General features: G+C 37.3%; 1 protein-coding gene and 1 long non-coding RNA gene across 4 annotated transcripts in view; both read right to left on the bottom strand.

Annotated features, from left to right (window-relative positions):
* Positions 1 to 27,390, bottom strand: part of KCNQ5 (potassium voltage-gated channel subfamily Q member 5) — a 599,695-nt gene that overhangs the window by 528,037 nt on the left and 44,268 nt on the right. The window lies entirely within an intron of this gene.
* LOC108529210 (uncharacterized) overlaps positions 15,677 to 27,390 on the bottom strand; it is a 46,210-nt gene continuing 34,496 nt past the window's right edge. The window contains exons 3-4 of the long non-coding RNA XR_001885435.1: positions 17,027 to 17,166; positions 15,677 to 15,884 (exon numbers count right to left, since the gene is read on the bottom strand). This is a non-coding gene — a long non-coding RNA (uncharacterized LOC108529210). The remainder of the gene's footprint in view (positions 15,885 to 17,026; positions 17,167 to 27,390) is intronic.

Consider the following 27,390-nt stretch of genomic DNA (forward strand, 5'->3'; position numbering starts at 1 on the left):
TAACTCTGCCACACAACCCCTCTGCATCTCTCAATCTATGAGAAGAAAGGACAGGCACAAAGTAAGGATGCATCTGTTACATATCAAGCCTTCAGACCAAAATAACAGAAACCATCCATTATGCAGCTAGTTTATCGGCAGACCAAGTCTTCCTGCCCAGCCAGAGGGTGGGCACAACCCTAGGCAAGGCCTCTCTGAGGGCCCCTTCTAAGGGACACAGATGTTGCATATTTCTTGTGCTACTATTCCTCATAGAAATGATAAATTGTGAAATGTGGAAGAGAGTAATTACTAGGAAAAAAGGATCCATTTACATGATCAAAAAATGTATAATTTCTTACTACATCCTCAGTGACCCTGTAGCTTAAAACAGGGTAGGCTGGAATGGGACTGTCCTAGTTTTTGCTTGCAGAAGACAGCTGGCATTCATGTGTAATGACCCATAGGAAAAATTAAATCTAAAACTTTAAGTTAATCAGTGCTCTCCAAAATTCAGTGAAAAATAAATAAAAGAGAAACATGGGATTCTGACACCTTCAGAAACTAAACTTCTGAAGCTGTAAATTTCTTTCTTTACTCTAGCAGTTCTACTTTCAAAACTGTGAACCAACTGTGAAATAACTGATTTTGGGAAGAATTAAAAGATAAGTCTTAGAAACAGCTAATATAAATGTCTCTCTCCAAATTAAATCAGTGGGGTGCTAGTTTTAATGCCTCTTCTTATTAGCTCATAATTAGGATTCTGTATAAGCAATTACAATATTCACCTCTCTGGAATAGTTTAGGTGGAGTTTTGACCTATGGTGGTACAATTTAAACAACCAGTAATAGCTAGTCCTACAATTCTATGATTAGGGCTTCCTTTACTGGGCCCTAATATTTATTTCATTTTCCTGCAATCTTCCCCTTTTTTTTTCCTCCAGAGAAAAACTTTTACTCCCTTGCCCTGCTAAAGAATCCTGTATCCTATTACTAACAGCTTTGTTATGTTTTGTTTTCTAACAAAGGAGACCTTATGAAGTGAACCTACCAGCACTAAGGTTCAAATGGCCTACTTGCCAAATCCACTTTTTCAAGTCTTATCCTACAGCCCTAGCAGGATTTGGCACTCCTTATCAACTCTTCTATCTTAAAATCTCTTCACATTTTGCTCCCAAACACACTCTCCTGATTCTCTTCTAACTCTCTAAACATTCCTTCCAAGTCTCGTGTGCATGTTTCTCCTCTTTTTCATATTCATATATGCTTTTAATGATTCCTTCCTTCTTCCTGCTTGTCTTCTTATTCCACATGCTTCCTTTGGGTTCTCCTACCCATTTCCTAAGGCTTTAATTATTATCTATAAGTTAGTACCACATAAATCTATACTTCAAAGTTAGTCTCTTTCTTGAAAACTTAAGCCCAATCCATTCTCTGTATTGCTATTATAAATATTCTTTTTTAAAAATAATCCCTTTCCAGCCAATTTATATACAGAAAATAAATTATAAAAATAATTCCACCTTCTCATTCCTTTTTGAAAAAATGTGATGGCTCTTTGCCAGGAGGACAAAGTGCAAATTTCTTAGTGTTGCATACAAAACATTCTACAGTATGCCTTTACATACTTTTCTAGTCTCATAAATCCTGCACCATATTACAGCAGGGCCTCACCAGCCCTCCTTCATTCCTTTGTGTCTTTGCTACATTGACCAAATTTCTATGATCAAGAGCATCAGGACATAAAGTCTGATAAGCAAATTTATACCAGGGTAAAAGGACTCACTTGGAGTCTAGACTGTCCAGAGAAACCTGGAACATTAAGTTGACACTTTCCTGCAGAGGCCATTCCTAGCTGTGCCTACAGAGTTTCATTTTGTTCTTCATCATCTTAGAAAATTTCAAAATGTTCACACTTACATGGAATGTATTTGCAGAATCTCATATTAAAAAAAAACCCCACGGTAAGAAGAAAAATATTCCTCTAGCTGAGTTATCTTCCTTAACCAACAAATTAATTCTAGAAGTGTAGAGGAAGGAAAGAGACACTCAAATATGTGCAATGAAACAGATCAGTTGCATGAACATTGATAATCAAGGAAGGAATGCTGCTGCAGGCAGATGTTTCTCACACAACCTGCAAACTCCAAACCGTCCTGCAAGCTACATGTGACTTACTCAGTGAATATGTTTCTCACTCTGTGCTCCTATAACATCAAATTTATGCCTTGATTATAGCCCACAGTATACTTATCTGTAATTACTTGATTTTATGTCCATCTTCCCAGTCTGTGAGCTCCTTGCAGACAGGCAAAACACCTGGCATCGAGCAGAGATGCTCATAAAGGAGTAATGAACTCACCCTTTAGAAACAGCATTGCCTAGGATACTGTAAAGTTTTTAAAAACCTTTCTGAAATCATAGCAATGAATACATTAAGTGCAATTTGGTCAAAGAAATTATGAACACTGTTATAACACATTCTATATGAAGACTCTCTCATTAAACTAACATGTTCATAAAACAATCTGTACTGACACGGAGTTAGAGATAACTGACCCCAGACACTACAAGTTCTCCAAATAGCATAAAGCAATTCTACTGACACAAAATATTTATGCTTGAAAATCCAAGCTTAAAAAGCTGACAAATATTTCTATCACAGTCTCATTTCCATTTTGTCAAAATCCTCTAAGAACTAATTACATGAATTCATATTACAAAAGAAAGTCTTGCCCCAGTGAACAGTGTTAATTTTCTAGCTATGAAAGGTGGAAATGCAGAGTGCCCAGGAGATAAGGACATCTGTCCAAAATGCCAGGCAGTTACCAAAAAAGTGATTATAGTAATTCTTTTTCTTATTTTCCCATCTCTAATATTTCTGTTTCTGTTCCTTTCTTGATATTTCACATTTGTACAACTTCCTTCTCTACAATTTAGCTCTTTATTTAGCTCACAAAGTAGGCATTATACTAAGGACGTAGAGTATTCGTCTTTGGCATCAGTACCAGTTGCCCTTAGCAACCACTACTTGAAGGGAAACCTTACTTTCATCTGCTAACTCAAAATAGGACTAAAGGGTCAACTGCAGAGCAATTTTAAAGGGCAGGTATGAAACTGGCAAATTGCTCAATGTAAGACCCTCTTTCATTTGAATTATTCCAGTGGCATTGGGTGCTTCGTTCACAAATATTTCATAAGTCACAGGATTCATAAATTGGTTTTTAAATGATACTTACGAAAAGTAGAACTACACATTCCAACTTGAGATCTCTTTATTATTGGAGCTATAGAGAGGAATCACATAATTAACACAAGTCTAATGCAAACAAAGATAAGTGAAGGGAATATTCTTTTCAAATATGTTATGCCAAATACTCTGAAACTATAACTCCTTTTGAATTTACTGATTTTGAGTTCAAGTTTCCAAAACCTATGCTAAGAGGCAAAGCCAGTTTGTTCTCTATTATTAGTTTAAGCTAATAAACACAGTGGTTAAGAGGTGAATAATTCTGAATATTTTGAATCATTTTCTGATATATAACAATTCTTTGGGAAATACTAAGGAAAACATAAGAGATAAAGGATACATATAATTTTCATTATTTTATAATTCTTAAAGTACATCTATATATAATTTATATATGGTATTCTAAATGAAATTATACTTTAGCATCTTTCCTATGAAGAATGGAAAAAAAACTGCAAAAGAACACATACAGTTTCACTATTGTTGTGGCTTAAGAAATAAAAAGTATTGCACTATTAGGCTTTTTTTTTTCTTGATAACAGGTTTCAGGAGGCATGGGCTGTCCCATATGAGATTCTGCATGTAGTTGGGGGAACAGATGTTGACAGCAGCAGCAGCCTTTATGTTGACAGTTCACAGGCTTTGCCTCTTCTCCTGTAAATCATTGGTAGATTTACAAGTAACTGGGATCATCAATGTTTTACATTAAGTAAACTGGATTCAATAGTAGGTGACAAGAAATTTTACTAGTCCTCTCTCCACAACTGTAAATAGGGAACAAACTTTCCTATCATGAAACACACAATTCAGTGAGGGAGATGAGGCAAAGAGAAGAGCAGGAACCAAAGAACAGAGATTCAAAAGAAGGTAAAAAAAATTTAGGAAGAGTAACTTGAAAATATGATGATGATGATGATGATGATGATGACGACGACGATGATGATGATGATGAAATTGTATTAATAAACATAGGACAGCAAGTATGTTTGACTGTAACAAATTAATTCTGTGGAAACAGCATGTTTTCTTTTTCTTTTCTTTTCTTTTTTGTTTTTTTTGAAAATGAGATCTCGGCTCGCTGCAACCTCTGCCTCCTGGGTTCAGGTGATTCTCTTGCCTCAGGCTCCTGAGTAGCTGAGACTACAGCACCCGCCATCATACCTGGCTAATTTTGATATTTTTAGTAGAGATGGGGTTTCACCATGTTAGCCAGGCTGGTGTCAAACTCCTGGTCTCAAGTGATCCACTCACCTCAGCCTCCCAAAGTGCTGGGATTATAGGCGTGAGCAACCGTGCCTGGCCGTTTTCATGCTTTTGTAAGCCACTCCAGCTAAATCTGGAAATTCAAGTTACAAATTTAATCTTGTACTCTTTAAGTAACTCTTAAATAACTAAATAACCCTTGAAACAGAAGAAAAATCAGTTACCCAATCAGATTACTGTCAACTTACTATGGGTTTTATTTTGTTTTCACTTTCCTGTTGCACTGTGGTTGAAACACAACACACACACATACACACACACACCTGTTTTGACTAGAAAACTAAATATAGCTAAGTTATTTTAAACTGCATGCAATGTCACTGAATTATAATGTGTTTCAGGTATGTAAATTTTACCACAGTACCAATAATTTTAAAACTTTTACCATTTGCCTAATACTTTGTGAGTATAAGTATATATATTATTCCAATTTTTAGTTAAACACAAATTCTCAGCTACTACAAAGTCTGCCACCTCTGAAACTTTCTAAAGGGACTGAAATGCTCCAGTGTGGGTCTCTCACAAATGTCTTTTACTCTGTTAGCGAGGCTGCTGCTTGGGATTCCCCATCTGCCAGATGCTCCTTAACTTTTCTGGGTCGGTGCTCCCTCATCCAGTCCTCCTTGGACAAATGACCACTTTGGATGAGTTAGGGATGTTGCTTGAGATCAAAGAATGCTTCTTTTTGGTGGAGATTTTCTGTTTTGCTTTTTCTGTGTGAAGGCCAGCTATGTCTCAGGAGAATTAGACTCATGACTTAAGGTCCCTTAGTCACTGTCCCCTCGTCTCTGCTCTTACTCATTCTGTTCCGCCATTGACGCTTGAAAGCACCACAGGTTTGTAGAGCTATGGGAGTAGCTGCATGGTTTTTGTTTTCTAACCAGGACTCCAGATAGTTATATCTGGTAAGTTCATTTACTTCAAACCTCAAAATTAACTGCAAATAGGCCATCAATAAATTCCCAACTGCAAGAACTTTGAGTGAGTAATGAACACTTAATGACTTAAGGTTACATGTTTAATAGTCAAAACTCTTTAATTATTGTCACAGCTATAATGTTTGTCTCACTCTAAAGAATTGTTTTTACTTTAACATGTGTTCTGTTTTGCTATGAAATATTTCTTGAAGTAATAAGTTTTTACCAAGCTTATATGTTTGGGCAACTCAGATACAATGAGAAAAAAACACACCAAAAGACCAAAATTTTAAAACTCACTTTTCTTGCAATCATAGACATTTCGCACTATTACAGAACATTCAAACAAGTTAGGTAGATAAATATTGTCTATAGATAAATGCGATGCAATTTTAATAAAGAATTTGAAGAATGACATTAAATGCTGTCTGAAACCTTTTGTATTTTTTAATGTATGACCATACTCCATATATACTTAGATAACTTACCCAGAAATCTCAACTGTATTGAACATTGCTGAGAGAAATAAACAATAATTTTAACAGATATGATAGTAAAAATTGATTGCATATGTTTTGGCACTAAAACTTATATATTTATTTACAAGCAGGAATTCCATGCTGCCACAGAGATCCTGTAAAGTCTCCTTTTAGGTATACTGTAATTTGGAACAGTTTCTTCATCTGATTTCCCAAAGCATAAACAATAAGAAGCTGCAAATGAAGAAGGATAAAGATAAAGAAATGCTGGAAGTAAACTTGGATCCTAGTGTAGACTTAGATAATGGGAAAGAAAGAAACTCTCTTAAAAGAGTGAACTTTAAGATCTGGGAGATCTTGAAGAGCCCCTGAAGGTGCTGTGTTGTACAAAAGAAGATGTTCTGAATGCTATTTCTGAAACCTCAAATCAACTCTGCTCAGCACAGTTAGATTAAGAAAGCAATGTAACATGCATTTAGAACACTTTAAAAAGTGATCAATATTGGGAGGCCGAGGCAGGTGGATCACGAGGTCAAGAAATCAAGACCATCATGGCCAGTATGGTGAAACCCCGTCTCTACTAAAAAATACAAAAATTAGCTGGGTGTGGTGATGTGCAAGGGTAGTCCCAGCTACTTGGGAGGCTGAGGCAGGAGAATCGCTTGAACTGGGAGGCAGAAGTTGCAATGAGCTGACATCACGCCACTGCACTTCAGCCTGGGTGACAGAGAGAGACTCCATCTCAAAAAAAAAAAAAAAAAGTAATCAATAAAATGGCTAGCATTTTGCAAGTTGGAGCTCTTATGGGTTCTTCTCACGTCTTAGGAAAAATATTTCATTTGTTTTCCCTAGAAAAAGCCAAATAAATGAAACATCATTCTACAGTTTGAGACACAATGCTTATAATATAAACAGAAGTAAAATGTTACTCAGGACTTTCCTAAACTTACTTTATATCTGTCATTTGCCTAGCACTTTAAGTATGCTTTCACTTTTTATCTCCTTAAATCCCCATAATGTTCTTCCCGGTCCAAATCAGATGGCTTTTTTCTGAACTTCTTGGAGCGCTGTATATATGGTCACATGTATTGTCATTGTCGACTCACTGCCTGTCTCAACTAGCCATGTGCTCCTTGAAGGCAGGGCCTATGGTTCCTTTTGTCTCTCTTGTCCTCAGGATAGTGTTTGGAGCATGGTAGACACTCAATATGTTTGCTGAACAGATTAAATAGAAGTATAGGTCATGATCTCTCTGCTAAGGAGTTCATAGCTTTTCTGCGGAAGGTAGATAAGACATATGCAATAGAAATAACCTAATGAGGAAGATGATTTTCGGCTCAAATATGTGGCAACGTCAGTGGAAACAGAGCAGACAGCAATATTGGCTTAAGTATTCAGTAAAGCTTCATACATAGCCTTGGAGAATCTTGGTGTTGATGCTACTTCTGGCTGCTCAAGGTAACTCGTCTTCACTATATAAATGTAATTTATAGATTCTGTAAATTAAATACAAGAGTTACACAATTAACTGATAAATTAAGAACTGTCCTAAAATATATTTAACTACACACACACATTCTAAATCTGAATTATCCCAATTACATTTACAGTGACAAAAATCAGTAGATAATTATATAGAATCATATCATTTAGCCGTTTTATGACTTTCTGAGATGTGTTCCCTTATTTGATAGACTAACCTATCTTTTTCTGAAGAAATAAACAGATACAGAACACCTGAGTAGCATTAAAAGAAGGAACAAAACAATAAAATCAAACAAAGATATTGGATTCTTATCTCATAACATGTACCACAATAGTCCCAAATGTATCAAAGGCTTAAAAGTGAAAAAAAAAAAAAAAAAAAAACCATAAAGATTCTCAAAGTAAAGATGGGCAGTGAAGTAATTTATAATTTCATCTTAGAGATGCAATACAGGACACATTTTAAAAGTTATTATGAAAATAAAACACCCTTAACAAAAATCAAGACACAAGACAAACTGGCAAAAGTTATTTACAGCTTACATCAAAGAAAAATGACAATTTTCACATACACATATGAAATAATAAAAGGATCATCAATCCAACAGAAAAGTGGGTAGACTGTGAATAGCTACTTCCTAAAAAAATAAAGTGCTAATAGTTACTAAATATATGAAATGTTCATTAACCTCATATACTAACAAAAGAAATGTAAATTAAAACTATACTGAGCTATCATTTTGACCTATCAGCTCAAGAGAACATCACAAAATTTGATAATATACTTTGTTGGCAAGGTTCAAAGTCTTATTCTTTCTTATATTGGAAACGGGTAGGACCCCATGTGAAGCAATAGCAAATCTGCCAAAATTTTACACAGTTTGACCCAGTCATGTTATGAACTGAATTTTCAACATATTAAAGTCTGTATGTTGAAGCATAAACCCCCAATGTGATATTATTAGGAGGTGGGACATTTGGGAGATAAATCAGGTTTCAACGAGGTCATGAAGATGAAGCCCCATAATGGGGTCAACATCCTTGAGAAAGAAGATATACCACAGCTCTCTCTCTCTCTAAGCATGCACAAAGAAGAGGTCACATGATCACGCAGCTAGGTGGCAACTATCTGCAAGCTAGGAAGAGGACCCTTACTAAGAATCGAATCTGTTGGCATCTTGATCTAGGACTTTTCTGCCTCTAGAACTGTGAGAAATAAATGTCTATTGTTTAAGCCACTCAGCAATGGTATTTTCTTAGAGGAGCCCAAGATACATTTATAGGAAGTTATCCTCTTGATATACTAACACACAAGTAAAATGACATTCATATAAGCATTTTCAGTGAAATATGATAGACAATATTAGAAATAATTGAAGGCAGTTAAATAACTTAGTTCATATCAATTTGATGGAATTCTGTGTACTATGAAAATAAGTAAGGCAATACTGTATAAACTGCTAAGGCATAATACAGTGTGTATTATATAACATTTATGAAAAGAAGTAAAACTTACATCTATAGTGATAATGTATACAACATCTCTGAAGTATATACAAAATGCAAGGATAGTAATTGTCTCTGTAGTAGGAAATTGGTTGTCAGGGGGCCAGGAATGGCGTGGAAGAATTCTCACTGTTAACCATCATATATCTTTTGATTTAGTATTATATGCATATATATCCAGTTCAAAAGAAAAGGAACAAAACCAGTGTATGTTGGAATGCATATAATTTTGTTAACTAAAAACTGAGCTTCTATTCAAAACAGTATGTTTCTCTTGACTGAGGGATTTATTCTAAGCAAACTACTTAGTGAGTAGCCAGAAACTTTTTGTATCCAGACAGAAACCATTGAATTAGGACCTCAGCTCTTTGGGTCCAGGCTTTAAATACGGGTTACTAAAATAGATAAAATAGAACTTACGAACCAAATCAGAGTTTGCCTGGATTCATTCAATCATTCCGTACAACACATAGCCCTACACCCTCTCGCTTCATCTCATTTTAATGACCTTTGCTCTTTTTTGTTCAGTGTGCTTATTTGTGCTTGTTTTGTTTTTGGCCTGAAGTACAAACAAACAATATAGAGGGAGGGACAATGGTGTAGGCCAAGAGATGCAGCCCATGGAAATGTTTCTTAAGAATTATAGAGAGGAGAAATGGAACGATGCCTAGGGGCCTCAGAAATACACATACAGACACATACGCATACACACAGAAATACACGCATACACACACACAGACACACATGCATACACACATTCTTTATCATATGCCAGCATTATTAATTCATATTAACAAATGTAACTTTTTGTTATTTCATAAATTAATATGTCAATATTTGGAAGATTTTCATAACTAGTGAACTAAAACTTTCTTTTTTTTTTTTTTTTTTTTGAGACGGAGTCTCGCTCTGTCGCCCAGGCTGGAGTGCAGTGGCGCAATCTCGGCTCACTGCAAGCTCCGCCTCCCGGGTTCCCGCCATTCTCCCGAGTTCCCGCCATTCTCCCGCCTCAGTCTCCGAGTAGCTGGGACTACAGGCGCCCGCCACCGCGCCTGGCTAGTTTTTTGTATTTTAGTAGAGACGGGGTTTCACCGTGTTAGCCAGGAGGGTCTCGATCTCCTGACCTCGTGATCCACCCGCCTCGGCCTCCCAAAGTGCTGGGATTACAGGCTTGAGCCACCGCGCCCGGCCTAAAACTAAAACTTTCCAAATGACAATGCATAGAATTACATAGATAACATGGGTAAAGGCCCATTCAAAGTGCATGAAAACAACACTTTTTTTCTTGCATTATAATTTTTGATTGACAGACAATTGTACCTATTTTGGAGATACAGTGTGATATTTTGATAGATGTATACAACGGGTAATGATCAATATCAGGGCCTGATACTAATGCCCAGGTGGCAGAGGCAAGTCTATCTCAAAGACGCTGATGAAAGATTTTTGGAAACTTTTACTGTCTGCCTCTGTGGATGGAGTTTTCCAGGCAAAATAGCTAAGAAATAGTTTCTTGGAAAGAAACCACAATACTTTGTCGGTGCAGGCTCTCACTCTACTACATGGATATGCCTTAAAATTGGCAAGCAACTAGGATCTTTTCTGTAGATAACCTCCGGTGTCAGGGAAGTGTAGGATGCCATTGCTGCCAGTGCACACAAAAGCCTCAGGATCTGACTGAGGAAGGATATTGAATGAATAAGGACCTTGGGGACTATGGATGGTGGAACCACACTCATTCAGAATAGAAAGGCTGAGAGAACAACGTTGGGCTTTTTGTTTTTGCTTTATAGAGACCAGATGATCACGCCATGTGCATAATAGGTAATGATTATACATACATGAACAGAGTTTTCTTGTAGGGTTTGGAATCAAAAGACCTGTGTGTTGACATTGACCATGTGGTTGGTAAACTAAGTCTCAGTTTCATTATTACTAAAATAAAGACACCGATGGCTTTGTCACAGGTTAAGACTTTCCATGAGGACAGAAAATGATGTGAAAACATAAAAGAAAAACTAGCTGTTAACAATTATAAAATTATAAGCTCCAGACAATGTAAACCTAAAAATTTTGACATAATTACTTTATTTATCATAACTTGGCAAGTTGGTAAACAGTTACACAAATGGAATTCTTTTTTTTTTTAACCACACCAAACACTTGAACCCAGGCATTCCTAAGAGACATCTAAACCATGTATGGTTAAGATCAGCTGGGCAAGAGTAAAAGTATATGTGGGCTGGGCGCGGTGGCTCATGCCTGCAATCCCAGCACTTCGGGAGGCTGAGGCGGGTGGATCACGAAGTCAAGAGATGGAGACCATCCTGGCTAACATGGTAAGAACCCATCTCTACTAAAAATACAAAAAAATTGCTGGACGTGGTGGCGGGCGCATGTATTCCCAGCTACTCCGGAGGCTGAGACAGGAGAATGGCATGAACCCAGGAGGCGGAGCTTGCACTGAACCGAGATTGCACCACTGCACTCCAGCCTGGGCGACAGAGCGAGACTCTGTCTCAAGAAAAAAAAAAAAAAAAAAAAAAAAAAAGTAAATGTGGCTAACAAGCACTTGCTTCAAGCTCCCACCAAAGACCAGAGTCCAAGAGTGCATAAGAATGTGTGTGCTGATTTCTCCCTCCTCTGACTACAGGTACCTGAAAATGCAGGATTCTGAGAGCCTCAGAAAGTCTGACAGCAAAGGCTTGGCTTTGAAGTTCCGACATATTTTAGTTAGAGAACTAGTTTTAACACTTAGTATTTGTATGAACTTGAGTTAATTACCCATAATTTCTCCACTTACAAAATTGTGGTAAAACACATGAAGCAGTAAGGACTCCATCTTCCATCCTCTGTATCCAGGCCAAGGAAGACACTCTGAGTTAACAAATCACATATGACTGAGGGCAGAGCTATCCTTAAAGAAGGTGTCTTCTCCAGAGAAGGTAGTGAGACATCTCTAGGTGGGGTAGCCATCAGCTCCTCTTTTCAACATAAAAACGTAAAGAGGCTCCTGGAGGAGCCTTTCTCCTCTCTCTTTGGTAAGTGTTAAAAAATCAGCAGATTAGGTCTTTCCCTTCCACAACCCTTTCATCCTCACCACCCTGGCCTTGACCAGTTAAAGACTCATTGGAGCTCCTAAGCACCTTTTCATCCCACTTCCACCCTCCTTCCTAATGGTAAAATAGAAGATACCAGGAATAATCTATTTTCATTATGAATCAATTTAAAGAGCTTACTTTCATGATTCTTTAAAGAGATATAACATTTATTAAGAGCAAAATAGGGGTATAAGAGGAGTACTTTGAGGGCTGGATTCCTGTGAGAGGGAAAGAGGCCACGGCAGAGAACTTGGACGGCCAAGAGTAGGTTGAAGCACTTGATGTCTGAGCACTGAACGGAAGGTCAGAAAAGCAGAATGGAAGGAAGCAAGGAAGACACAAGTGTAGGGGCCAAAGGAAAAAAAAAGGGACAAATCCTGTTTTGTAAACTGAAAATAAGGAGAGAATCTGAGGATAGTAGAGCTGGAAGAAATTTAGAAGATTATCACTTCCAGGACCTTCAGAAGCAAACACTTCTAGGGGTCAGGCAGGGAGTGTTAATCAGGGAAGTTGGCTGGTTGTGATACAGTAGATATTGGAGGAGACTATGGAGAACTAGAGCAAGCATTTTGTTCCTAAAAACAATATAGAGGGTTTTTTGTTTTGTTTTGTTTTGTTTTTTTAATACTGTGCTGGCCAAAGAACATAACCATGCGAGGAATTTGTCCAATCCCTGTAATGTTACAGATGGGACTGCTGAGCATCAAAATACATAAGGAAATGTTTTACGATGTGGCCTTGGACAGAGATAACTCTGCTGAGACTCTTTTCTCCACATACTGCAAAGCTGGGACCGTGGATCTGAAGGATTTCACAAGAAGGAGGTCACTCCAGGAAATCCTCAAGTCCTGGGGAACTCCAGGATTTTTTCAGTTCCCCCTCAGGGAAGAACTCATTTTATTCTCCAAGGCAACCCAGGAGCAAGTCTAGGATAGGTCTAGAGAAACCTCAAGGGAAAATTTAAATATTTTAGACTGACTCCATATTCTATAAGTTAGAAAGGGGCACTGAAGGTAGTGAAAGGGAATGGTTCACAGGTTTATCCCATGAAAACTCTATCACATCTTCTGAATGTCCTGGGATCACACTACGATGGTGATAAGCTGTGGGGATAAGCTTAAAGGGGCAACTGTGAAGGCACAAGATCCAGAACAAAAGCTGGCAAAACAGGTTTACTTAGGGCATGCATGCAGAGGCTGCATCTTTTGGGCCACATAAGTCATATTGTCATCAATATTATGGATTTTAAGCATCTATAGTTTTAATATCAAACATTAATTATCCATCCTTGAGTAGTTCAAAGAGAGAAATTTTGAATCTGGGTTTGAATTTCAGTTCTGCTACTTATTAGCTAGCTGACACAAGGAAAAAATTACTTCACTCTTCAGTGGCACACTTTTCTTGCCTGTAAAATAGAGATAATAAAACTTATCCAGGAGGGTTGTGATGCTAAGAGGTAACATGTAGATGCAAAGAGCCCAACAGAGAATAATTACTCAATGAATAAAAGCTGTTATTATCTCTTATCATTATTGCTATTGTTATCATAATAGTAGTTACAGACTAGCATCATCACACAGCAAGCTCCCATTGCTTTCTTCTCACATACACAGAAAGCCCCCATCGCTTTCTTCTCACGTCCTCAATGTAACTTCCCAAACATGCAGGATCTGCATGCTCTCTGAGAGCTCTAATAAATGCAGAGCTCACTCAACTTGCATCCTGGTTTACAGAAGCAAGTAACTGGAGAAGCAGGGCTTTCATAGCCCTTCCACACTTTTTTACTCAAGCGCTTTGGTATACAATTAGTAAGCAGTGTTTCCAGCAGCTTGTGATTTGCAGTAAGTAATTGCAGTCTAGTGCTTTTTCTTCTGTTACCACTTGCTAAACACCCACTTAAAAGTATCAGATCACAAAACTCACTACAAATTGAAATTTATGTTTCCTTTTGGGTTATTTGGGACTAATCCAACAAAGCCAATGAGGAAACACAAGGCTAATGTATACTTTTAGTTTCATAACACTACCTTGGTTATTTTTATACTTAATTGAAATGGGATATTTCCTCTTATATTTTGTTAATGTGGATTGGGGGGGGGGGTTTCTAGACAATGAATTTACACTACCAAATGTTAGGCAAAGTAACGAGAAGCAAAATTAACTTACTGAAGCATTTTAATGAGTAAAAAATGGTTATCTAGTGCCTAAATAAGTCAAGGTTTTTCTTTCTAAAGGTATCTTCATTTCATTGGCTGTGATTTTCTTTAATTTGAGAGAGAAGGCAAGAGTGTTATCCTCCAATTGGAAACTAGTATGGATGGTATTCCTGCTCCTAGTCTTCAGAATTTTAGTATAAACAAAATAAGCTGATCCCAACACACATTAACCGATTGGTGGATAAACAAACTGTGGTATATCCACACAACTGAATATTATTTAGCAGCAAAAAGAAATGAAATATTCATACATGCTACACCATGAATGTACCTTGAAAACATTAAGTGAAAGAAAAGGCACAAAGGGCCACATATTACATGATTCCATTTATACCAAATGTCCAGAATAGGCAAATACATAGAGATAAAAAATGGAGAGAAGGTTACCTAGGAAAGGGGTGGTGGTAGGGGATGCAGAGTACTGCTTATGGACAAGGAGGCTTCTTTTTCAGAATAATAAAAATATTTTAGAATTCCATAGTGATAATGGTGGTTTAGCTCTATGGATATCCTAAAACCCACTAAATTTTACACTTTTTAAAAAATTTTTTATTTTTGAGACAGAGCCTTGCTCTGTCACCCAGCCCAGGCTGGAGTGCAGTGGCACGATCTTGGCTCACTGCAACCTCTGCCTCCTATGTTCAAGCTATTCTCCTGCCTCAGCCTTCCGAGTAGCTGGGATTACAGGCATACGCCACCACAACCGGCTAATTTTTGTAATTTTAGTAGAGACAGAGTTTCATCATGCTGCCCAGGCTGGTCTCGAACTCCTGACCTCAGGTGATCTTCCCTCCTCAGCCTCCCAAAGTGGGGATTACAGATGTGAGCCACCATGCCTGGCCGACTTTCATACTTTAAAAGAGTGAATTGTATGGTATCTGAATTAAAATTCAATTTTCTACCTGGAAAATTCTTGCCTGTCATATCATCATTTCCCAAAACAAACATTCTCTGCAAGTTTACCTTGTAAGGTTCAGTGAATTCTTGAGTGACACTGCATTAGCAAAACAAGTTTTGAAGTCCTTGTTTATAAATCTCAACTTGGGTTCTATAGTTTTATAAACAAAATACTCTGCCAATTTTATATTTTGAAAAAATTGCTTTGAGGATTCTTTCATTTTATTGGCTTTTCTAATAAGATAAAAGAAGTGCATCATGCTTTTATTTTAATTTTGGAGTGAAGTTGAGTCAAAATGGGATTAAGAATTCTATTGTATGGCTTCTTGAAAGCAGCAGAAAATCAAATATGGAACATACCCAAAGTGGGAAAGAAATAATTACTTAATTCAGCACATTAATAAAAAAGATCTTGCAAATTAAATGTTGTTGCAAAAACATCTTAAACACTTACTAGAGCATCATACACATTTACTGAGAAAATGCCAAGTTTTATATTATGGTATTCTAGCAACTCAATGCAATAAAATTTCCAGAAAACAAATGGGATAATGTAATTTTATAAAAAATGCACACACACATATGACCAGTGTTACTTTTTTCTTTACTTTTTTTGTTATGCATTTGGAAATGCCACTAATGCAAGATTTTATTTAATAATTGAATAATAATGTGGAGTAATGTGGTGTTGAAGAGAACAAACCCTGGGGTCTATCTGATTTGAATCCTGATTCCTCTATTTACAGCCTGGAGAAAGTTTCTTGATCTTTCTAGGCTTCAAATTTCTCCATCTGTAAAATGAGGATATGGTATAGGGTTGTGAGAATTCAATGCAATAATGCACTTAAAGTGTTTAATATGATGTTTGGCACATGGTGAGCTGAAAGCATTATTATTATCATCATCTTTTTCTTAGCATTGCTTAATGTCCTTTTATAGGATTATTTCTTCTTCTAGCAACACTTCTGAGAGAGTCAATAGATTTCAGCTAGAGAAGCAAGATCACAAACCAATTCAGCCCTACAGTGAGACACTTTTCATTTGTTTCTCTCAAAATATTCAAGTTGTAATTCCAAGAAACCATTCATCCTTTATGCTAACAGGCCACTAACCACAATTTAATAAAATGTCTTTTCTTCCATAAACAAAGCCAAACATAACATCTTGTTCATCTGATTATAAGCAGAATAGCTGCTATCTGAACACTGCTGTATCACAGGCAATAATAGCAGTAATTACTAGCCACCACACCCCCAATCACCTAAGACATGTGGTATCCATCAGTATAAGAAAAAATGAAAAGAGGCAAACAAGTCTGCTCATTCAACTTTGTGTGTTGATATTTGATTTATATAGTTCAATAGAGTTACATCTATTCTATAAGTAATTCCTAGGTACTTAGTATGTTTTGAACATGTTGGATCCCTAGAATAAATTTCTCATTTAATTGAATTCCTTAGTATTGTGTTAGGTGTCACAGATACAAACCAAAGTTAAACTTTACCTTACCTAAACCTTAAAACCTTATTCTGAGGCACATTGTATTCAGAACTAAAAATAGTCAAGTTCTTCAATTACAAGATAAGATTTAGTAAAGGGAACGCAAGCATCAGTAAAATGTTAATGCCAGATTCATTTATTCTCTGTGACAGCAGACATGGATAACATTTCAAGGTAAATTTAAATAGCTTAGAAAAGTTCATGGTATGGCCAACTGTGATGATAATCTTTACTGCAAGATCCCCGGGGTAAAAAGAGTTATTTTTGTCATCCTAATATAAACACTGCCATTCCTGAGGTTCCCAAATTGTATAGGAACTATCCCATCTGTACCATTCCCTAAAGATAATCAATCTTGCCAGGTGATCTTAAACCCAAAGGCTGGTGCTGCTGTTTCTGGAGGACAGCATCTGAAAGGCCCAGAGTTTCTTACCCCAGTAACTGATGTATCTGATGTGAATAAGTCCTGGCTTGCCTGACCACAGGTCAACACAGAGGAGCAGGGTAGCAGATGCTGAGAGTAGTAAGCCATGCAGTGCATTTGATCCTGCAAACCAGGTTTTGATTGACCCACTGAGAGGGAAACAAGGTAAACTGAGACTATAATTATTGAACTAATTTGGTTTGGTGGCCTAAGAAGATAAGTCTTCAAAAAAATTAAAACTTGTTATGGAAACAGATGTACATACATATACTCCAAATCAAACCAAAAACAAAGCTGAAAAGAAAAGTACTAACTAAAAATATCAATTCTACCTGGGAATTAAAGACTCCCTGTTATCCAAAAACACTGCTTTGGAGTTAGGCCAGCAAACACCCTTAACATTTGGTCCTATGTTACAGCAGCCTTTTTTGAAGGAAAATAAAATGAAGAATCTTGACACATTGATTTCATCTCCATATAAAAATATTTTTAATCAGCATTTTATAAGGAACCAGAATAAAATCTGTATAACAAAGATTATGCCCAGATTTTAAAGAAAATGTCAAATGTATGGAAGAAAGCAAAATAGATATAAACAAGGAGAAGTGACGGCATTTTAAAAGTAGTGTTGGTCAATTAATGCAACCATGGCAATCTAAAGGGATGAATAGTAAAATTTCATACTAATTACTAAAATCTTGTTTTCTAACATTTCCATACCAAAATATTTATGTTCTTTCTTAATTTAGGAATGTTTGAGATTCTTACTCCAGAAAATCACTTCAAAAACTGGGAACAGAGGTACCAACCTGCTTCTTCTCAGACTTACCATACAACGAAAACAACTTCTCCCTCCTGTGTCAGCTCTGAGCATATTCTGACTCAGTAAAATTGAGTTTATAATAGAGTAAAATACTTTATGATGGAAATTTTTTCTGCTACTTTGTGACATAAAAAAATATTTAAACAATCCAAGAAAAAGGGAGAGAAAGACAAAATTTTCCATTCTTTCAGATACATTACATTCCCACACACTTCTCCCATTCCTAGTTCACATGCTGATGTGCGTGCTGATATGTCTTTGTGTTCAAGATAAGAGTAGAGAATAGCCAGTCTTTTTCATGAAGTACTAAATAGGATTTGCAGTAGGTCAAGGCAGGTTAGTCACCTCCCATTATCCAAAAACACTGCTTTGGTAACCTCAAAAGTTCAAAGGTCTTTGCAAGAATTAATGAAATTAGACCCTACAATAATAGTACCTCCAAAGATACAATGCTCTGAATTTACTTAAACAGTTACATAGGAGCAATAACCAGTTTCAAAATCAATAAAAGATTCAGAATGGATATACTTAAAAACTAAAGAAAGAGACTGTCTAGTAAACTAGATTAAAATGATTTACTCCCTCAATTCTAAAATGGATCAATTTTTCTAAGCCAATGCTCCCATCTCATAAATCACTGGAAAATCCTTCTAAATATTAATAGTATAAGGCTACAGGAACATAAAAGCCTAAGGCTTAGTTTAAAAAAACCTAGAGTGAAATAAGGGACATGAATTCCACAAAAACAAAGTTTCACTGGGGGTCATTCTGGAAAACTGTCACACATACCTTCAGAAAGCTGGTATGAGAAGCATGCCAAGAAAGTTCAGTTATTATCTCACTGGCAGTTATTGCTACTGTCCAGTCACTCAATCTTAACCACCGATGGTTAATCTCAGATTGTTTGTCTGGTAAGATGCAAGACTGCAAGGCAAAGTAGGGGCAGACACCAGGGACAGAACTGAAAATCGAAATCAGTGGGCCCTAGGCAAAGACTGGTTTTCCACAATAGAATTCAGAAGCACAATGTTTTAATTTAAGTATTACTTCAATTCCAAGATAAATTAATACAATTTAAACCTCTTTCTCTAATTTTCCCTGGGAACTAAAATTTCCTTTACAATAGATGACAATTTTGTAGTTTCTAAGAAGTCCCTTGGATAGAAAGTATAATTAACTTGGTAACTTAACAAATATGTTCATGACTCCTAAGCCTTATGCGTCCCCAAGGCTGCTTTGGATACTCAGTTTTGAAAACTGAGTGGTCCCCAGGTACCAATATATAAGTCTTCTGGGAAATACAACCAGAGAAAATTGTTTTGTTTGTTTTTTGGTTGGTTGGTTTTGTTTGCCTCAAAAAGACCTGAGCAAAGCAAAAAATAACTACTGAATTTTTTAAAGACTGAACTACCATGCCTTACATAATGAAAAATCTAAAGTGCAATGTAGCAAAGAACTTTCTACAAAGCAGTCTTTATGTAATAATTACATTACTTAAAGTAAGAGATCTATAGCATCCATGCAGTTATGCCCACACACATATTTATTCACTGAATAATAAAATAGAGCTAGTCTCTGAAGTGGAAGCTCAAAATTAGTTGATAGCAAAGCCTTAGTTAGATCATCAACATAACTTGCCACAACTACCTCCACTTTCTTTTTTAAAAAACTTTATTTATTTATTTAGAGACAGGATCTCACCCTGTTACCCAGGCTGAAATGCAGTGATGCGATCTCAGCTCACTGCAACCTCTGCCTCCCAGGTTCAAGCAATTATGGTGCCTTAGCCTCCTGAGTAGCTGGGGCTACAGGCACATGCCACAGCACCTGGCTAATTTTTGTATTTTTAGTAGAGATGGGATTTCACCATGTTGGCCAGGTTGGTCACGAGCCCTGAGCTCAAGTGATCTGCCCGCCTTGGCCTCCCAAAGTGCTGGGATTACAGGTGTGAGCCACCATACCTAGTCTCTTTTTTTTTAACATAATTTTTTTTTTAATTTTAAATTTTTATTTCAACAGTTTTGGGGTACAGTTGGTTCTTGGGGTATGGTAAGTTCTTTAGTGGTGATTTCTGAGGTTTTGTTGTACCTGTTACCTGAGCAATGTGCACTGTACGCAATATATAGCCCACTTTCTTAAGGAACTCCATTTAGCATCTCTCGAATCCATTCTGCAGTTAATCTAGTTAAGAAATTTAACTCTAAGTATTAACAAGGCTTTGGAAAAATGGTAAATAATTTCTCTGAAAAAAAAATCAAAACATTGGATGATGGACAGATAGATAGACAGGCAGACATACAGATAGGTATTTCCTTCTCCTGTTTCCAAAAAGGATCCATAGTGACACTATTCACGGCACAGTTTCAATCTTTAAGTCTTTAAGGCTAGAAATGTAGTTTATAAGATGATATTTTTATAATAATAAAATAAATAATGAAGCAATGCTTTCAGAGTAACATATTATACTAATACTGGTTGAAATTCTAGAAATAAAAAAAGTTGATTCACGTTATCCTCTTCATACAGTTGAAGTGGAGAACTTCTAGCTTGAGAACATTTGGTTCAATTTAATCTGAACAAAACTGCTTTGTCACTGCTACCAAAGTATAGAAAATAACTTTCAGTGTCCAATCTGGTGACCCTCTCAAGTAATGGACCAAAGTAAAGGTAACAGATAGTTGAAGATCTGAACATAGTGATTAACCAGCTAACTAACTCTTTGAAAGCAGAGGATAAAGGATAACAATGCCAATCTCCAGAGTTCAAAGGAAGAGTGGGGTGTGCCCTTTACTAAACCTAAAATATTCCCACTCCACATCCTCCTTCCTTGCCTTCTCTCTCCATCTCCTCCACTCCTCCCCATGGGTCACTGCTTCTGCCTGTCTGAATCCCTCCACTCCAGACTCCTTTCCTTTGCCCCCTCTCTTCCTAGTCTACCTCTTTTTTCTTGTCTTCTTTCACATTTCAATCACTTTAAATGAAAATAACCTTGGAAAGAAGTATGTTCTGCTGTTTACCATACTCAGTAAATAATATTGTTTCCAACATTTTAAAACAAAAATTGGACACTTTACTTTTCAAAGAAAAGTAAAGTGTATTTCAAGAAAGAAAATACACTTGATACATTGGATATTTAGGGTGTGTCTTTCAACAGATTGCTTCTTCTTCTGTAAGTAAACAATTATGACCAGGAAAATAAGAAGTTCCCTTGCACACTAACCCAACACACTAGATCCATACAGAGGCACAGAGCACAAAGCTGAAGGGGTAGAAGCCCTGAGTCTCTGGAGTTATAGTCCTTGACTCCAGGCAAGACTGGAGGTTAGCTATCCCCAGGCAATGGGACAGCTGTCATAAATGGGATTCCACAACCTTCCCAGAGGCCAATTCTGCTTTGTAGTAACCTCACTACTGTGAAGTTATTTGGTTTAGTTAGCTTAAATAACTCATGCTGAACTTTCCCAGTCTGGTCATCAGTATTAACTCACTGGAGTAGTTTTTAAGTGCTTGAAGACAATTATTGGATTACCAACTAGCCTTCTCTTTCTCATGCATAATCACCGCAAATCATTTAATCTTTTCACAAGTGCTTTTTATCATTCCTATAATTTTTTTTTACTCTAACTCTGATACTTCTAGATTTTCCTATCATCTTTAGTTATGAAATGAAAGTGATAAATATTAGAAAATAACCACTATTATAGTAATGAAATAATGAGTGAAATCAATACTTTACAAAGTTCTTTCTTGGGCATGACGTCTTCTGATTCTGACAATTTTGTAAGGTAGGTATGGCAGGGGATAAAGCTTCCATTTTCCTCAGATGAGGAAATTGAAGCCCCAGGAGGTTGTCACTTTCCAAAGCATATATAGCCAGAAAGTGCCAAAGACTGTATCAGAAACTGGGACTTCTGACTCCAAAACTTATATACTTTTATTTTTAAAAACCCTAGGCTGTCTACTTATGTCTATGAAATAATCTTAGTGGATCTTAGTGTGTCTTTTTAACTTTCTTCTATTAAAAAAATGCTTACTCTATGTTTATATACATATAAAATTTTCTGGTGAAGGCTGGGCGCAGTGGCTCACCCCTGTAATCCCAGCACTTGGGAGGTAGAGGTGGGTGGATCACTCAAGGTCAGGAGTTCGAGACAAGTCTGCCCAACATGGCGAAACTCCAGCTCTACAAAAAATACAAAAATTAGCCAGGCATAGTGGCACATGTCTGTGGTCCCTAGCTACTTGGGAGGCTGAGGCATGAGAATACCTTGAACTTGGGAGGCAGAGGTTGCAATGAGCCGAGATCATGTCACTGCACTCCAGCCAGGGTGACAGAATAGACTTTGTCTCAAAAAAAAAAAAAAAAAAAAAAAAAATTAGGCCAGGTGCATAGGCTCATACCTGTAATTCCAGCACTTTGGGAGGCCAAGGCGGGCGAATCATGAGGTCAGATGATCGAGACCATCCTGACTAATATGGTGAAACCCCATCTCTACTAAAAATACAAAAATTTAGCCAGGTGTGGTGGCAGGTGCCTGTAGTCCCAGTTACTCAGAAGGCTGAGGCAGGAGAATGGGGTGAACCCGGGAGGAGGAGGTTGCAGTGAGCCGAGATCATGCCACTGTACTCCAGCCTGGGCGACAAAGCAAGACTGTCTCAAAACAACAAACAAACAAACAAAAAATTCTGGTGATATATATGTGTATATTTATGTGTATCTATGTGTATACATATAGCACCAAAAAATATTTCCTGCCAAGAATCTGAGTCCCCATGTACTCTGCTATCACGAACTAGGTTGCAAGGAAGCCTGTTGTCATGGTTACATTTTTGATAATCCTAATACTTTGTCATGTATAAAGGTGAAAGTATTACATTCTGTATAAAATTGGTGCTTTTTCTTAAATAAATAATATTGGAAAATTTAAGCCCAAGAGGCAGCACAAGTTTAAAGTGATGAATAAAAATGTGTTCATTGTCATTATCTTGTCTCTTTAGAAAACAAGACTCAAGTGAAAACCACAAAGGTATGTGGTTTGGAATAAAGTTTATGAAAACCTCAGTAGTTGCAATTACTGAGACTTTATCAAAATGCTAGTAGCATAACTATGAGAAATCCTTCTTGCTATTCTGACAATAAACACATCTATGCCTTCCACACAGCCCTGCAAGCCCTCACTGTAGACTCCCTATGAAACTCATCAGTATCCCTATTCCTTTCTCCTGAGTGAGTGAGTCATTCAGTTTTCCCAAAGTAAAGGCTGTCTACTCTTGTTAACTTAATGTTGTATCCCCTCAAAATCCCTCAAATCTGAGAGCTCGGAAAGAAAAGGGAGAATGCCTGCGAGAAAGCTTTCATCTCATTAGTGAATACTAAACAATCATGAACTAAATGTTGGTAGAAATAAGTGCGTTAAAGGTCATTCGGATGAGGATCCAGATGGAAATGAGCAGCAGGTCATAAAAACTTGGGAGAAAAGGTGATCCTTGTTATAAGCTGGCAAAGAACTTGCCTGAATTGTGCTCTAGTATTTTGAATGTTGAATATCCAACCCCCAATATGACTATTTAGAGATAGGGCCTTTGGAGGCCCTATGGGGCCTACAGGATCTGACCTATAGGATCACAGCCCCACTCTTATGTCCTTACCTATGGATGTAAGTAAGGTTAAACAAGAACGTAAGAGTGGGGCTCTGATCCTATAAGAATCGTGTCCTTATAAGAAGAGACATGAGAGATCTCACACTGTCTCTCCCACCACAGGAGCACACAGCAAGAAGGTGGCTGTCTGCACCAGGAAGAAAGCCAAGAACCGAACTGGCTGGCACCGCACTCTGGGACTTCTAGCATCCAGAACTGTGAGAAAATAAATTCATGTTGTTTAAGTCACTTATTCTGTTGTTTAATACCACTATGGCATTTTATTATGGCAGCCTGAACTGATTATGATAGATTTTGGGATTAAGAAGCAGGGTAAAGCTGTAAAAAAGTACCTAAAAACAAACAAACCAAAAAAACCCTAGAAGTTCTAAAGCAGCTTTGGAATTCATTGATGGGTAGAGGCTGCAAGAGTTGGAGGTGCATGCCTCCAAGATTGTCATAAGGGAGCTGTAGGTAGAAATATGAACATTAAAGGCAACACTGGTGAGAGCTCACAAAGAAAAGAGGAGAGCTGGAGAGAAGGCTTTCATCTTCCTAGTGAATACATACATAACTATGAACTGAATGTTAGTAAAAATATGGATGTTAAAGGTCATTCTGATGAGGACCCAGATAGAAATGAGGAACAGGTGATTAAAACTTGGAGGAAAATTGATCCTTGTTATAAAGTAGCAAAGACCTTGCCTGAATTGTGCTTTAGTGTTTTGTGGAAAGTAGAAACTGTGAACAATAAAACTGGACACTCAGCACAGTATTAAGCGTGTAGCTTTGGTTCTCACCGCTTATAGTCAAATTCTAGAGGAAAGAGATGAATGGAAGAAGGAACTGTTAAGTATAAAGAAACCAGAACTCAGAGATTTGGAAATTTCTCAGCCCATCCACATTCCAAAAAAAAAAAAAAAGAAAGAAAGAAAGAAAGAAGTTTGTTTTGAAGAGAACACTAAGCACTAAGGGTATGGCTGAACAACTGTTTGATAGAGATCACAGGTGCAATTCATGAATGAATTCAGTCATCTCAGCAGAGCTAGGAATAGGATTACCCCAGCAGAGACTCTGCCAATTTGAAGAATAGGGGAGACAGAAAATGGGATGGAATAACAGAAGGCTGTCAAACTTCTTGGGTTCTACAGGACCAGACCATAGAGCTCTTTGTCTATGAACATGAACTAGTCTTCAAAGAAAGGGAAGAATGACTCTGAAAGCAATTCAGAGATGATCAGGACTGCCACTCCCACCACAGGCCCACGGGGAGGGGAAGACAGGTGGGTAAGGCTCCTTCCTGCTTGGTTTCAGAGAGTGGAGCTGCCTCAGAGACCCACAAGGTGGGGCCACCCTACAGAACTGTGGTAGTGATGCTGCCACCCCAGTAGGCCTGGAAAGTCAACAAGGATTATTCAAGGCAAAGAGGATTATTCAAGCCAAAGACAATTATTCTCCAACCTTAAGATCAAATGGAAATTTGCCTTGCTAGGTTTGACTTGTTTGGGATCCATCACCCCTTCATTCCTTCCGATTTTTCCCTTTTGTGATGGGAATGTCTATCCTATAACAGTCTCATCATTGTATTTTGGAAGCCCATTAGCTTGTCTGGTTTCACAGGTTCACAGCTGGAGAGGAATTTTGCCCCAGGATGAATCATACCTTGAGTCTCATCCATCTGACTTAAATAATATTTAGATGAGATTTTAGAATTTAGACTTTAGAGTTGATGCTTGATGCATTAAGACTTTTGGGGCTGATAGGATGGAATGAATGCATTTTAAATGAAAGAACATAAATTTTTGGGGGCCAGGGGTGGACTGTCACAGACTAAATGCTTGTGTCCCTCCATAATTCATACATTGAAGTCCCTATCCCCGATGAATGTATTTGAAAACAGGGCCTGTATGAAGGTAATTAAGGTTAAAGAAGGTCTTTAGGGCCTGGCCATAATCCAATAGGACTAATAGCCTTCTAAGAAGGCTGGAAGTTTCAGATCTTGGTGTTGGCTGATGTGGCTACTGGGGAGGCCCTCTTTCTGGTTTGTAGGTGGCTGCCTTCTTGCCATGTTCTTACATGGTGGAGAGAGAGCACATGAGCTCCCAGAAAGAGGGCCTCCCCAGTAGCCACATCAGCCAGCACCAAGAACTGAATCTTCCAACCTCCAGAACTGTGAGGTTTCCACTGTTTAAGCCATCCAGCCTACGGAATTTTGTTATGGCAGCCTGACCTGACCAAGACATCCACTAATGAATCACCTGGAGTAACCAAGTTCTGGTTACACCTGGAGTAATCAAGTTCTATTTCATGTTATGCTCACAAAAATCTTTTCTAAACCTACCACCTCACCCAAAACACACACACATATACACACATTCACACACACACAAACACAGAGTCCCAACAGTAGGTCATTTATGTCCTCTTTGTGCCAACTCTCATATAGCTACCTTAATTTATTTCATTGCTCTCACCAAACTGTAAATTGTTTGAAGGCAGAAATTCTGTTTTCTCATCATCGTATCCTCTACAATGCTTACCACAGAGTTGATGCTCAGTAATTACGTTTAGTCAATGCAGTTGAATTATATTGATTTGGGTTGTCAACTTTCCTTTTTTAAGAAATAACTTTTTAGATTTTGAACTCATTCTAGAATTATAGAAAAAGAAGCCAAAATTGTACACCCTATACTATAGTGTATAGGAGAGTTTCTATACACTTTCCCCAGCCTTCCCAATATCAACTTCTTATATAATCGTAGTACATTTATCAAAACCAAGGAATTAATATTATTATAGTATTAACTAACTACAAATTTTCTTTGAATTTCAAAGTTTTTCAATAATGACCGTATTGTGTTCCAGGATCCAAACCAAGATCCCATATTGTAATTGCTCATCAAATCTCCTTAATCTCCTCCAATGTGCCTCTTGGTCTTTCCTTGCCTTTCATGATCTTGAAATTTTTGGAGATCATGAAATCTTGAAATTTTTGAAGATTACTTATCAGTTACTTTGTAAAATGTTTCTCAGCTTGCACTTATCTGATATTTTCTCATTAGATTAAGATTATGCATTATTAACATGAATATCATCATATAGGGATACATGATTTCAACATGTCCTACTACTATTACATTAGGAAACATAATAGGGATATATTTTATTACTGTTGATATTAACCTCAATCATTTGATATACATGTATCCTGTTACTGCTGACATTAACTGAATCATCAGCTGGTGCCTGCTTGGTTTTTCCACTGTAAAGTGACTATATTTTTCTTCATAATTAATAAATATCTTAGGTGAAATACTTTGAGACAATATAAACATTCTATTTCTCCTTCATCTCTTATCCACTTATTTTAATACCCACCGGCAGATCTTGCTATCAATAACTATTTCTACAGCATTTATCTAGTGGTGATTTTCAATTTTCTTATTCCTGAACTGTCAACTTTCAAAACAAACTTCAGTTTAATACAGGAACAAAAGGCAAAGGCCTGAATTCCCCTGGATAGGGCAGTGCAGGGTGAAGTTGGGATACGACTCTGAGTAATCCACACAAGTACAATAGGAGGCTTAATGGTACCTAACTCTAGAGCAGAGAGAGGTGAGGCTTAAGTCATCTTTGGTGGCTGCCTTAATTTGATAGATCAAGCCCATTCCACTCCCCTTGCTTGATGAGATCCAATTTTTGAGCTGAGTTAGCCTGAAGATTTGTTGTAAAGGCAAATGAAAACAGATATGGGGACAGAGTGGCAGGAGGGTAGCAGCAGACACCAGACATTTCTTATCAGAAACTGTTCCTCACATCTTCTTTGAAAAAAAAATATTTCGTTTATTTCCTAATGAATATTTGCTGAAGTTATAGTAGCACACATCTTTTTTTTTTTTTTTTTTTTTTT

The sequence above is a fragment of the Rhinopithecus bieti genome, unplaced genomic scaffold (assembly GCF_001698545.2).
Source record: "Rhinopithecus bieti isolate Rb0 unplaced genomic scaffold, ASM169854v2 scaffold_4709, whole genome shotgun sequence".
In the NCBI taxonomy this organism is placed as follows: domain Eukaryota; kingdom Metazoa; phylum Chordata; class Mammalia; order Primates; family Cercopithecidae; genus Rhinopithecus; species Rhinopithecus bieti.